General features: G+C 42.8%; 1 long non-coding RNA gene across 1 annotated transcript; it reads left to right on the forward strand.

Moving 5' to 3' along the window:
* Positions 1 to 12727: 12727 nt before the first annotated feature.
* LOC143769069 (uncharacterized) lies at positions 12728 to 15115 on the forward strand. The gene is made up of 3 exons (XR_013214199.1): positions 12728 to 12776; positions 12862 to 12911; positions 14892 to 15115. It is a non-coding gene; the product is annotated as an uncharacterized LOC143769069 (long non-coding RNA).
* Positions 15116 to 15631: the final 516 nt, after the last annotated feature.

Consider the following 15631-nt stretch of genomic DNA (forward strand, 5'->3'; position numbering starts at 1 on the left):
AATGATTCACATCAGACTGATTGTATCCACCTGTTGTATTGCTTTTTATATCCGGGACTTCTCTGTTCATTCTTATGCTGAAGTTTAAGAGCGCTTTCAGCGCTCGAAACGCGTCCAGCGATTTGATGGTTGTCTCCATCCTCATTTTGTGATTTATATTTTTGGTAAGCAGCTTTCCAATTTTTAAAAGATGTTTGAATAAAATTTTTTTTTAATTTTACTCCTGGAGCTGGATCTTTTTCTTCTTTCTTGTGCAATATACTACATGGTCTGTGCAATATACTACGTGGCTGCGCAATATACTACTTGGGCTGTGCAATATACTACGTGGGCTGTGCAATATACTATGTTGGCTGTGCAATATACTACATGGGCTGTGCAATATACTATGTGGGCTGTGCAATATACTACGTGGGCTTTGCAATATACTACGTGGGCTGTGCAATATACTATGTGGCTGTGCAATATACTATATGGGCTGTGCAATATACTACATGGGCTGTGCAACATACTACATGGGCTGTGCAATATACTATGTGTCTTTGCAATATACTATGTGGCTGTGCAATATACTACGTGGGCTGTGCAATGTACTCCATGGGCTGAGCTATATACTACGTGGGACGTGGGCTGTGCAATATACTACGTGAGCTGTGCAATATACTGATGTGGGCTGTGCAATATACTATGTGACTGTGCAATATGCTACGTGAGCTGTGCAATATACTGATGTGGGCTGTGCAATATACTACGTGGCTGTGCTATATACTACGTGGGCTGTGCTATATACTATATGGGCTGTGCTATATACTATGTGGGCTGTGCTATATACTACGTGGCTGTGTTATACACTACATGAGCTGTTATATACTACATGGGCTGTGCTATTTACTATGTGGGCTGTGCTATATACTATGTGGGCTGTGCGATATACTACGTGGCTGTGTTATATGCTATGTGGGCTGTTATACTCTGTGGGCTGTGCTATATACTCCGTGGGCTGTGTTATATACTACGTGGCTGTGCTATATACTCCATGGGCTGTGCTATATACAGTCATATGAAAAAGTTTGGGCACCCCTATTAATCTTAAGCTTAATGTTTTATAAAAATAGTTTTTTTTTGCAACAGCTATTTCAGTTTCATATATCTAATAACTGTTGGACACAGTAATGTTTCTGCCTTGAAATGAGGTTTATTGTACTAACAGAAAATGTGCAATCTGAATTCAAACAAAAGTTGACAGGTGCATAAGTATGGGCACCCTTATCATTTTCTTGTTTTAAATACTCCTACCTACTTTTTACTGACTTACTAAAGCACTTTTTTTTGGTTTTGTAACCTCATTGAGCTTTGAACTTCATAGCTAGGTGTATGCAATCATGAGAAAAGCTACTTAAAGTGGCCACTTGCAAGTTGTTCTCCTGGTTGAATCTCCTCCGAAGAGTGGCATCATGGGCTCCTCAAAACAACTGTCAAATGATCTGAAAACAAAGATTATTCAACATAGTTGTTCAGGGGAAGGATACAAAAAGCTGTTTCAGAGGTTTAACCTGTCAATTTCCACTGTGAGGAACATAGTAAGGAAATGGAAGAACACAGGTACAGTTCTTGTTAAGGCCAGAAGTGGCAGGCCAAGAAAAACATCAGAAAGGCAGAGAAGAAGAATGGTGAGATCAGTCAAGGACAATCCTCAGACCACCTCCAGAGAGCTGCAGCATCAACTTGCTGCAGATGGTGTCACTGTGCATCGGTCAACTATACAACGCACTTTGCACAAGGAGAAGCTGTATGGGAGAGTGATGCAAAAGAAGCCGTTTCTGCAAGCACGCCACAAACAGAGTCGGCTGAGGTATGCAAAAGCACATTTGGAGAAGCCAATTTCTTTTTGGAAGAAGGTCCGGTGGACTCATGAAACCAAGATTGAGTTGTTTGGTAATACAAAAAGGTGTTATGCATGGCGGCAAAAAAACAGTGCGTTGTATAGTTGACCGATGCACAGTGACACCATCTGCAGCAAGTTGATGCTGCAGCTCTCTGGAGATGGTCTGAGGATTGTCCTTGACTGATCTCACTATTCTTCTTCTCTGCCTTTCTGATGTTTTTCTTGGCCTGCCACTTCTGGCCTTAACAAGAACTGTACCTGTGGTTCTTTCATTTCCTTACTATGTTCCTCACAGTGGAAATTGACAGATTAAACCTCTGAGACAGCTTTTTGTATCCTTCCCCTGAACAACTATGTTGAATAATCTTTGTTTTCAGATCATTTGACAGTTGTTTTGAGGAGCCCATGATGCCACTCTTCAGAGGAGATTAAAACAGGAGAACAACTTGCAAGTGGCCACTTTAAGTAGCTTTTCTCATGATTGCAAACACCTAGCTATGAAGTTCAAAGCTCAATGAGGTTACAAAACAAAAAAAAAGTGCTTTAGTAAGTCAGTAAAAAGTAGGTAGGAGTATTTAAAACAAGAAAATGATAAGGGTGCCCATACTTATGCACCTGTCAAATTTAGTTTGAATGCAGATTGCACATTTTCTGTTAGTACAATAAACCTCATTTCAAGGCAGAAACATTACTGTGTCCAACAGTTATTAGATATATGAAACTAAAATAGCTGTTGCAAAAAAAACAATTTTATAAAACATTAAGCTTAAGATTAATAGGGGTGCCCAAACATTTTCATATGACTGTACTACGTGGCTGTACTATATACTACGTGGCTGTGCTATGTACTACATGGCTGTGCTATTTACTATGTGGGCTTTTATATACTACGTGGCTGTGCTATATACTACGTGGCCGGCCGCGAACAATCAGCAACAGGCACAGTCTGGCCGCGAATTGGCACGGGATTTGAACCACGCTACGCTAATTGGTTGTGGTTGGCCGAATCCTGTGTATTCAATGTATTATTCTAAAATCTTCATAAATAAACTACATACATATTCTAGAATACCCGATGCGTTAGAATCAGGCTACCATCTAGTAAATAAATAATAATTTTAAAAAAATAACATGCGGTCCCCCTATATTTGTTAACCAGCCAAAGTAAAGCATACTACTGGGACTGGTATTTCAGGCTGGTAAGGATCCAATATCTATGAACCTTACCAGCCTGATAATACCAGGCCACAGCAGTCTGCTTTCCTTGGATGGTTAGCAAAAATAGTTGGATCTCCTAAAAAAAATAGCGTGTGATCCCCTATTTTTGTTAACCTGCCAAAGAAAAAGCAGACAGATGCAGCCTGGTATTTTTGACCTCACCAGACTAAAAATAGCAGCCCTCAGCTGCCTCACAATTGGTACATCCAAAGATGCACCAATTGTGGCACTTTACCCGGCTCTTCCCACTTGCCCTGAAGCGGTGGCAAGTAGGGTAATATTTGTGGGGTTGATGTCACCTTTGTATTGTCAGGTGACATCAAGCCCACGGCTTAGTAGTGGAGTATCGTCTGTAAGACGCCTATCCATTACTAATCCTATAGTTATATGGTAAATAAAGACACAGCCTGAATAAAGTATTTTAATTGAAATAATGACACAGACTCCATTAATAGATCTTAATTTAACCATACTTACTGTATCGCCTATTCCATCGACACCCTCATTCTCCTGTAAGAGAATTAAAATAAAAAAGCAGCAATATCCTCACCTGTCCACCAAGAAGATAAACATACTGCCCCACGATGAGTCCAGCTCTGCTACATCTGGATGCCTTTGACTGAATGGTGGCATTATGAGATGAGATTATGAGATGAGATTATGAGAGGAGATAACATGGTCCTCGGCGGTCACGTGCACTGCAGTTCTCGCGATCAGCTGATCGTGAAAACTTGGCTAGTGACCAGAGATAACCCCGTCCCTGGCGGTCACATGCACGGCAGTTCCCGCGATCAGCTCAGTTCATCGTGAGAACTGCAGTGTACCTGGACTTCCGGCTGTGTCACAAGGTACACCTTTATTTAAATTAGAACACATGCGTAGTAAGATGCGTTCCCGCACTTAATACGTATGTGCTGTATTTACAAATAAGGTTCTGTCCAATCAAAAGGCTGCAAAATACACTTCAGGAAAAAAAAACTTTAGAAACTTCTTTAGAAAACAGTTCAGGAAAAGAGAAACTTCTAAAAAAAAATAACCAAAAAGGCAGCATTTCCTGAATCGGGGTTTTGTTTTAAAAATAAATTTTTGTAATGCTTCAAGAAACTGTGACCATAGGCTTAGCAAAGCTACTAAAAGGCAACAAATTACATAAGAAGTCCTAAACATCTCAGAAGAACATTTTCATGGTATCAGCCGAAGAAGATTGAATAAACTGGGATTCATCAGGATAAAAAAGTGTATACACCCCTTTAAGTCGCCTGTATGGGCAAAGTGTTCGGTAGTGCTCACGTCAATATGGCACAGTACCTCCACCCGAATCTTGCTGGGAGCAGTAGTGGGATGCAGTGATCTTCTTCTGCCAAGCATTGACTTGGGAACCCCCTGTCCAGCCTCCTTGCACGCCCACAAGAGTTGAGGTTAGAACATTTAACAGGTTTATTTATAGAGAGGGATAAATGGTGAATATTGTAAGAGGAACAGCAAGTAAAGCAAACAAATAGTATTATACAATCTACAAATACAGATACAAATGATTAAAAAAACCCTTGATGGGTTCCCCCATATTTTTGATAAGCAGCCAGGCAAAATTCACAGCGGGGGGCTGCAGCCATCAGCTGTCAGTATTAGCAACGCTGGTTATCAAGAATTGAGGGGTCCCCACACTGTTTTTTTAATTATTTAAATAAATAGTAAAAAAAAAACGGCATTGGGTCCCCCCTATTTTTGACAACCAGCTTTGCTAAAGCAGACAGCTGAGGCTGGTATTCTCAGGCTGGTAAGGGGCCATGGATATTGCCCCCCCAGCCTAAAAATAGCAGCCCGCAGCCGCTCAGAATAGGTGCATCTATTAGATGTGCCAATTCTGGTGCTTTGCCCAAGAGCGAGGCTAAGTGCCAGAATTGGCACATCTTAGGGTAAGTTAACACAGAGTGTTTTTGTTGCTTTTTTTTCTGCAGCAAAACCTGATCTTCTTGGCAGCAAAGAGGCTGCATAAAAAACGCAGGTTTAGGTGTGTTTTGGTGCGTTTTTTGGTGCATTTTTTGTGCTCTTTTTTTCTCTTTGTCCATGCTAATGTCCTTGGATTTTCAGCAGCAAAAATGCAGCAAATAATGATATCTGCGTTTTTGCTGCGTTTTTTTCAACACCCATTCAAGCCAATGGGTGAAAAAAAGCAGCAATATCCATGGCCCTTTCCTAGGCTATTAATATCAGCCCCCCTCTGCTGGTTAAGAAAATTATGTGGGAGCCCACGCCATTTTTTTCAGAAAAATAATCTTTTAATATTTAAATACATGTACAGTAAGCTGCACACACACTTTACTAATTGTATATGTCCCTGACATCTATATAGCTTTCTATTCTATGTGTATTTACTGCATGTAATCCATCTATTCTATCCTGTCAGCTCCTGCTGTGATTTCACTGTACACGACTGCTGAATTGCCGGCTTTTCTTCAATCAATCTATGGAAGCACGGGCAGCATGGCGGCTCAGTGGTTAGCATTGCAGTGCTGGAGTCCTCGGTTCAAATCCCACCAAGGACAACATCTGCAAGGAGTTTGTATGTTCTCCCAGTGTTAGCGTGGGTTTCCTCTGGGTACTCCGGATTCCTCCCACATTCCAAAGACATACTGATAGGCATTTTAGACTGTGAGCCCCATTGGGGACAGCGATGATAATGTGTGCAAACTGTAAAGCACTGTGGAATATGTTAGTGCTAGTGATGAGCGAATATACTCGTTACTCGAGATTTCCCGAGCACGCTCGGGTGACCTCCGAATATTTTTTAGTGCTCGGAGATTTAGTTTTCACCGCCGCATCTGAATGATTTACAGCTGTTAGCCAGCATATGTACATGGGGGGGGGGGGTTGCCTGGTTGCTAGGGAATCCCCACATGTACTTATGCTGGCTAAAAGATGTAAATCATTCAGCTGCGGTGATGAAAACTAAATCTCCGAGCACTAAAAAAATACTCGGAGGTCACCCAAGCGTGCTCAGGAAATCTCGAGTAATGAGTACATTCGCTCATCACTAGTTAGCGCTATATAAAAATCAAGATTATTATTATTATTATGTAATATATACATATATATATATATGTATATATATATATGTCACTGACATCTTTATATCAATCTATTCTATGTGTTCAGTGGGGGAAATGATTATTTAATCCCTTGCTAATTTTGTAAGTTTGCCCACTAACAAAGACATGAACAGTCTACAATGGCTGTAGATAAGCCCCGGTCGGACCTGAAAGATAATAAAAATTGGTTTTATTATACTCACCCAGGGGGTGGTCCAGTGTAGTCCGGTCTGATGGATGTCGCTGGTTCGGGTCCGGCGCCTCCCATCTTCTTGCAATGCCGCCCTCCTGTTGCTTCATCGCTCCCCGGAATCGCGCTCCTGCACAGGTGTACTTATCTGGCCTGTTGAGGGCAGAGTAAAGTACTGCAGTGAGTGCGCAGGCGCTGGGAAAGGTCAGAGAGGCCCCGACGCCTGCGCACTGCAGTACTTTGCTCTGCCCTCAACAGGGCATATAAGTACCAAAATAAAACTAGAAATGAACGGCACTAGGCAACAGTATATTGACAGGCTGAATGAATGAGGATCGTTCCTTAAGGACCTTATTACACACGGCTGGTAAATGCGTCTAGGGAATGGTGCTCGACATGTGCCAAGATAGCAGAATCATGTTGTATACTGAGATAAGTAAGATGTGGCACTCACTCGAGGTACGCAAAATTCAGTGTCTTTTATTCACCTTCATGCGTGGTCCTGGACCTAGAAGCGCCTTTGCGCGAAACGGCCGTCGTCCTCTCCTCACTCCCCGCACCCTTACTTTTACCTGCCGCCTCTCCACTAATGTCTGTTACCGCATGAAGATGAATAAAGGACACTGAATTTTGCATACCTCGGAGTGCGATGTCGGGGAGCGAAGAAGCAACAAGAGGGCATCTATCATGATCTCCATGGCCAGAGAACTAGCATAAGCCTCAATAGGAACAAGCTCTTGGAGGATGTAACTGTACTGACCATGAACTAAACCTACCGCATCATCTAGAAGTAGCCAGGTAGCATGTCCTACTTTTTATCCCTATATGCCCAGCGCCGGCCGGAGAACTAAATAATGCTAGCAGAGGGAAATATAAGACCTGACTCACCTCTAGAGAAATGCCCAAAAAGGAGACAGAAGCCCCCCACATATATTGGCGGTGATATGAGATGAAACAACAAACGCAGCAGGAAAATAGTTTTAGCAAATTTGAGGTCCGCTTTCTAGATAGCAGAAGACAGAAAGCATACTTTCATGGTCAGTAGAAAACCCTAACAAAACACATCCAGAAATTACTTTAGGACTCTGACATTAACTCATAATACCAGAGTGGCAATTCCTGATCAACAAGAGCTTTCCAGACACAGTAACGAAACTGCAGCTGTGAACTGGAACAAAAATACAAAAACAAAACATGGACGAATGTCCAACTTATCTAGTAGATGTCTGGGAGCAGGAACAAGCACAGAGAGGCTTCTGATAACATTGTTGACCGGCAAGCATCTAACAGAGAAGCCAGGTTATATAGCGACACCCAGATCTAATCAGAACAGGTGAACAGGGAAGATGATGTCACAAGTTCAATTCCACCAGTAGCCACCGGGGGAGCCCAGAATCCAAATTCACAACAGTACCCCCCCCTCAAGGAGGGGGCACCGAACCCTCACCAGAACCACCAGGGCGATCAGGATGGGCCCTATGAAAGGCACGAACCAGATCAGAGGCATGAACATCAGATGCAGTGACCCAAGAATTATCCTCCTGGCCGTATCCCTTCCACTTGACCAGATACTGGAGTCTCCGTCTGGAAACACGGGAGTCTAGGATTTTTTCTACAACGTACTCCAACTCACCCTCAACCAACACCGGAGCAGGAGGCTCAACGGAAGGCACAACCGGTGCCTCATACCTGCGCAATAACGACCGATGAAAAACGTTATGAATAGAAAAGGATGCAGGGAGGTCCAAACGGAAGGAAACAGGGTTAAGAATCTCCAATATTTTATACGGACCGATGAACCGAGGCTTAAACTTAGGAGATGAGACCCTCATAGGGACAAAACGAGAAGACAACCACACCAAATCTCCAACACAAAGCCGAGGACCAACACGACGGTGACGGTTGGCAAAAAGCTGAGTCTTCTCCTGGGACAACTTTAAATTGTCCATCACCTGCCCCCAGATATGATGCAATCTCTCCACCACCGCATCCACTCCAGGACAATCCGAGGATTCCATCTGACCGGAGGAAAATCGAGGGTGGAACCCCGAATTACAGAAAAACGGGGACACCAAAGTGGCAGAGCTGGCCCGATTATTGAGGGCGAACTCCGCCAATGGCAAAAAAGCAACCCAATCATCCTGGTCAGCAGACACAAAACACCTCAGATATGTCTCCAGGGTCTGATTAGTCCGCTCGGTCTGGCCATTAGTCTGAGGGTGAAAAGCAGACGAAAAAGACAAATCTATGCCCATCCTAGCACAGAATGCCCGCCAAAATCTAGACACAAATTGGGTTCCTCTGTCAGAAACGATATTCTCAGGAATACCATGCAAACGAACAACATTTTGAAAAAACAGGGGCACCAACTCGGAAGAAGAAGGCAATTTGGGCAGGGGAACCAAATGGACCATCTTAGAAAAACGGTCACACACCACCCAGATGACAGACATCTTCTGAGAAACAGGCAGATCTGAAATAAAATCCATCGAGATGTGTGTCCAAGGCCTCTTAGGAATAGGCAAGGGCAACAATAATCCACTAGCCCGAGAACAACAAGGCTTGGCCCGAGCACAAACGTCACAAGACTGCACAAAGCCTCGCACATCTCGTGACAGGGAAGGCCACCAGAAGGATCTTGCCACCAAATCCCTGGTACCAAAAATTCCAGGATGACCTGCCAATGCAGAAGAATGTACCTCAGAGATGACTCTACTGGTCCAATCATCAGGAACAAACAACCTATCAGGCGGACAACGATCCGGTCTATCCGCCTGAAACTCCTGCAAGGCCCGCCGCAGGTCTGGAGAAACGGCTGACAAGATAACTCCCTCCTTAAGAATACCTGTGGGGTCAGAGTTGCCGGGTGAATCAGGCTCAAAACTCCTAGAAAGGGCATCCGCCTTAACATTCTTAGAACCCGGTAGGTACGATACCACAAAATTAAACCGAGAGAAAAATAATGACCAGCGCGCCTGTCTAGGATTCAGGCGCCTGGCGGTCTCAAGATAGATCAAATTTTTGTGGTCAGTCAATACCACCACCTGATGTCTGGCCCCCTCGAGCCAATGGCGCCACTCCTCAAACGCCCACTTCATGGCCAAAAGCTCCCGATTCCCAACATCATAATTCCGCTCAGCGGGCGAAAATTTACGGGAAAAGAAGGCACAAGGCCTCATCACGGCGCAGTCAGAACTTTTCTGCGACAACACTGCCCCAGCCCCGATCTCAGAAGCGTCGACCTCAACCTGAAAAGGAAGAGTCACATCAGGCTGACGCAACACAGGGGCAGAAGAAAAACGGCGCTTAAGCTCCTGAAAGGCCTCCACAGCATCAGGGGACCAATTAGCAACATCAGCACCCTGTCTAGTCAAATCGGTCAATGGCTTAACGACATCCGAAAAACCAGAAATAAATCGACGATAAAAGTTGGCAAAGCCCAAAAATTTCTGAAGACTTTTAAGAGAAGAGGGCTGCGTCCAATCACAAATAGCTTGAACCTTGACAGGATCCATCTCAATGGAAGAGGGAGAAAAAATATATCCCAAAAAGGAAATTCTCTGAACCCCAAAAACGCACTTAGAACCCTTGACACACAGAGAATTAGACCGCAAAACCTGAAAAACCCTCTTAACTTGCCGGACATGAGAGTCCCAGTCATCCGAAAAAATCAGAATATCATCCAGATACACTATCATAAATTTATCCAAAAAATCGCACTCCCGGTGCGGAGGTAATGAACCCAGCTTGGGTTCTTCAAAGACGTCACGATAATCAGACAGGAACTCAGGGATTTCAGAGGGAATAGATGATGAAATGGACACCAAAGGTACGTCCCCATGAGTCCCCTTACATCCCCAGCTCAACACAGACATAGCTCTCCAGTCAAGGACTGGGTTGTGAGACTGCAGCCATGGCAATCCCAGCACCAAATCATCATGTAGATTATACAGCACCAGAAAACGAATAGTCTCCTGGTGATCCGGATTAATACACATAGTCACTTGTGTCCAGTATTGTGGTTTATTATTAGCCAATGGGGTGGAGTCAATCCCCTTCAGAGGAATAAGAGTCTCCAAAGGCTCTAAATCATACCCACAACGATTGGCAAAGGACCAATCCATAAGACTCAACGCGGCGCCAGAGTCGATATAGGCGTCCGTAGTAATAGATGACAAAGAGCAAATCAGGGTCACAGACAAAATAAATTTAGACTGTAAAGTGCCAATGGGAACGGATTTATCAAGCTTTTTAGTACGCTTAGAGCATGCTGATATAACATGAGTAGAATCCCCACAATAGAAACACAACCCATTTTTCCGTCTAAAATTCTGCCGCTCGCTTCTGGACAGAATTCTATCACATTGCATATTCTCTGGCGTCTTCTCAGTGGACACCGCCAGATGGTGCACTGGTTTGCGCTCCCGCAGACGCCTATCGATCTGAATGGCCATTGTCATGGACTCATTCAGACTTGCAGGCACAGGGAACCCCACCATAACATCCTTAATGGCATCAGAAAGACCCTCTCTGAAAGTAGCCGCCAAGGCGCACTCATTCCACTGAGTAAGCACAGACCATTTACGGAATCTTTGGCAGTAAATTTCAGCTTCATCTTGCCCCTGCGATAGGGACATCAAAGTTTTTTCTGCCTGAAGTTCCAAATGAGGTTCCTCATACAGCAAGCCCAAGGCCAGAAAAAACGCATCCACATTGCGCAACGCAGGATCCCCTGGTGCCAATGCAAAAGCCCAATCTTGAGGGTCGCCGCGGAGCAAGGAAATCACAATCCCAACCTGCTGTGCAGGGTCTCCAGCAGAACGAGATTTCAGGGACAAAAATAACTTACAATTATTTCTAAAATTCTGAAAGCTAGATCTATTCCCTGAGAAGAATTCCGGCAAAGGAATTCTCGGCTCTGATACCGGAGCATGAACAACAAAATCTTGCAAACTTTGCACTTTCGTGGCGAGATTATTCAAACCTGCAGTTACACTCTGAAGATCCATAATAAACAGGTGAACACAGAGCCATTCAAAGATTAGAAGGAGAGAGAAAAAAAAGAAAGACTGCAGCATAGACAGACTGGCAAGTGATCCAATTAAGAGCACACTCACAACTAGAGAAAAAAAAAAAAAAAAAAAACTCTCAGCAGACTTCTTATTTCTCTCCTTTCTCAGCCAAGGATTTTAACCCTTTAGTGGGCCGGTCAAACTATCATGATCTCCATGGCCAGAGAACTAGCATAAGCCTCAATAGGAACAAGCTCTTGGAGGATGTAACTGTACTGACCATGAACTAAACCTACCGCATCATCTAGAAGTAGCCAGGTAGCATGTCCTACTTTTTATCCCTATATGCCCAGCGCCGGCCGGAGAACTAAATAATGCTAGCAGAGGGAAATATAAGACCTGACTCACCTCTAGAGAAATGCCCAAAAAGGAGACAGAAGCCCCCCACATATATTGGCGGTGATATGAGATGAAACAACAAACGCAGCAGGAAAATAGTTTTAGCAAATTTGAGGTCCGCTTTCTAGATAGCAGAAGACAGAAAGCATACTTTCATGGTCAGTAGAAAACCCTAACAAAACACATCCAGAAATTACTTTAGGACTCTGACATTAACTCATAATACCAGAGTGGCAATTCCTGATCAACAAGAGCTTTCCAGACACAGTAACGAAACTGCAGCTGTGAACTGGAACAAAAATACAAAAACAAAACATGGACGAATGTCCAACTTATCTAGTAGATGTCTGGGAGCAGGAACAAGCACAGAGAGGCTTCTGATAACATTGTTGACCGGCAAGCATCTAACAGAGAAGCCAGGTTATATAGCGACACCCAGATCTAATCAGAACAGGTGAACAGGGAAGATGATGTCACAAGTTCAATTCCACCAGTAGCCACCGGGGGAGCCCAGAATCCAAATTCACAACAGGCATCGTCGCAAGAATTTGGAAGGTGCCGGATCCGGACTTGCGACACCCATTGGATTGGACTGCATCAGACCGCCCCCCCCCCTTCCCGGGTGAGCATAATAAAACTTATTTTTCTTATCCTTCAGGCTGGAACGGGGGGGGGGGGGGGCTTTTTTACAGCATTATCGAATGCTGTAGATAAGCCCTGAAAGGCAGTGGCTGTATCTTATATTGGCAAAAACTGTTGACAGGTTCGCTTTAACCCTCCATCAGGCGCAGCTGATCTGACAGGCACAGCTCAATTAGTTTTGTTTCTCTCTCTCTCCATCTCTCAATCTCCCCCCACCCAGATATTTCCTGTCTTTACATGCTTATTGTAACCTGATCTCACAGTGTTACAGCAGACCTTCTGAAGATAAGATCTGACCTTTTTGGCTTCTCATGCTCACTGTCTCATTGATAGCACTTAAGGTGTGTAAGTACATGTATTACTTTATATGGTAATCAATACTGAATAAATCGAGATATTTTTAAAGTGTTATTTCCATTTTTTCAGCATTTGCATATCATTAACATATCAAGCAATCCCGTGATTTCCATAAATCCGTGAGTTTTCCTTTTTGGTATTGCAATTTGAGTGTTGAAGAAGTGTGTATCACAACAAACATAGCACTTGTTCTTTTCTTTATAGACTCATATAGTTTGTATTTTATTAAATCTATATACTGTATCACATATAGATTTTTGTGTACCATGCATACGACTCTTTGCACCAGCCCTTCTGGAGCTGCAATTTTCTCATTAATACCTTGCAGCAGGAAAGCAGTTTAATAATGCACGTTTTCTTTACAGTATTTCAACAGACTAGAACATCTGCATTTTTACAATTACCGTGGAGAGGTGGATGCAAATAATTTTGTTGGAGGAAATTAATAGATGAAGCAGCATAATGGACTTACTTTAAAATGACTGCTGAACTTGGAAAGTGCAATTTAAGATCACTCAGTGGTCATACTCCATAAACCGGCTTCTGATTTCTTAGAAACAAACTGGCTCCATTCATGTCATTACAGACTCAGTGGGTAGATAGATATCATGGCATTGTGTAATCCTTTTATGAATTATGCAGCTACAGTAACTTCTATTTCCCACAAAAAGTAAAACCTACATAAATCTGTCAGAATAAGAAGCTTAAAGAAATATATTTGAGTTTTACATTGCACTTTTCGCAGATTGGTGATACAAACATATGGAAAAAAGTTTTGAAGTTTTTTCAATTATTGAAGCTTTAGTTGATAAAAGGTAGAAGACGTCTCTTTGTGAAATATAAGTACTTGACACTGCCATGCTCATTTGCTATGTTTAGAACAAAATTGCTTACAACAGTATTAAAAATTGCATCTGGTGTGGTCACACAGGAGAAGTCAGCTGATCCTGCTATAGGTGGTGCTACTGATGGCTTGGGGGCCAAAACTATCTTAAATGTAGTATTTCACTGTTATTATATAACTTTGTGTATGGAGTTGTTATTTGGACACTGTACATGGAGGAACCTAATAGATAACTACATGAAAAAAAATCTTGGGGTCTCCCCTATTTTCTGATAACCAGCCGAGGTAAAGCAGACAACTATGGGTTTATATTACCAGGCTGGTAAGGTCCATAGTTTGTGGGTCCTTCCCAGCTTAAAAATACAAGCCCACAGCCACTCCAGAATTGGCACATCACATTAGATGCGCCAATACTGACGCTTTGCTTGGCTCTTGCCGTTTGCCCTGGTGGGGTGGCAATGTGGATAATGGTAGATTGGATTGATGACAGCTGTGCTTTGTCAAATATCAGAGCTGCCATCAAACCTTGAGGTTAGTAAAGGAAAGGTGTCTATCAGACTTCCCCATTACTAAGCCGGTGATAAAAAATAAAAACACACACAGAAAAAAACCTCTTTATTAGAATAAAGACTCCCCCACGCTGTTCCTCGATCACCAATTTATTGAAAAAAAATCCTATGCAGTTCCGAAGTAATGCAATGAATCCGAAATAGTCCAGAAAGGGATACCTGAAAAAAACATAAAAAGACAGAAATAAAGTCAATAGGCACTCCTTTGTTCACCAATTTATTACCCAAAATGTAGCCAGGAAGATCCATTGTAGTCCACGTTAGCCGATTTTGTCTTTATCTGTGAATAGCAGTAAAGTGTTATTTACTTTAGACTCGTTGGATTACTTCGGACTTGCATGGGATTTTTTTTTTTAATAAAAGAGGGATAGTATGCGAGACTCTATATTCAAATAAAGTTTTTTCTCTGTGTGCGTTTTTATTTTTTATTACCGAGTTAATAATTGAGAGGTGTCTGGTAGAGTCAACTAGATGCGCCAATTCTGGCTGCAGGTTTGTATTTTTAGGCTGGGAGGGACCCAATAACCAGGGACCTTCCCAGCCTGATAAAATAAGCCAGAAGCTGTCTTACCTTGGCTGGTTACCAAAAAGAGGGGGACCCCATATAATTTTTTTATTAGGTTAAACCAGACTAAAGACACCTTCGTAAATGCACTTACAACGCATGTACTTTTTTATATCTGCAGATTTACTGCATCTAATTCTATGGAGAATTTCCACACAGAAGACTGAACATACCCTTGGAAAACTGCACCACGGATAATTTTACGCAACGTAAAAAAAGAAGCACAATGAATATGGGATTTCTATTAATCCCATCCACTGTGCTTGTACAGCGAAAATACGCTGCTCTCAGAACTGTAGCTGATTTCTGATCGTGGGCATACAGCCTAAGGCAATAAACCCTGTCTATATGCTTCTAATCTAAAACTATCCCTCATCTACCAGTTATTCCTACACTGAATGCAGATAACAGCGGTTTTACTAGAGAAAGGACAGTATGTGGCCATGAAAAGGAGTTTTGTTTTAACGGTTCAGCAGCTGTATACAAATACTGCAATGGCAATTAAACACTGCCTATATGCTAACTCTAACTTAATCTCCCTCCTAGATCAACTCTTCCTAAACTGCTTCCAGAAGAGAGTGTTAAGCAATACATCAACGAGTCTTATATAAGCCTAGATGATGCAATGCGACTGACCAATCACAGTAATGGCAATAGAAAACATGGCTACAACATTATATATGGCAGGTAATCCCCGCAAGTTTATTGGCTAACAGCTGCAAAGTATGCACGGTGGGGACTTGAGCATGGTGCTCGAGCACCGCAATACTTGATTGAGTAGAAAGCATACCCGAGTACCCTGAAGCTCAGTTGAGTATCGAGCAGTGGTGAGCACGCTCGGTCATCACTAAGGGATCCGTT

This window comes from Ranitomeya variabilis, chromosome 4, assembly GCF_051348905.1.
Source record: "Ranitomeya variabilis isolate aRanVar5 chromosome 4, aRanVar5.hap1, whole genome shotgun sequence".
In the NCBI taxonomy this organism is placed as follows: Eukaryota; Metazoa; Chordata; class Amphibia; order Anura; family Dendrobatidae; genus Ranitomeya; species Ranitomeya variabilis.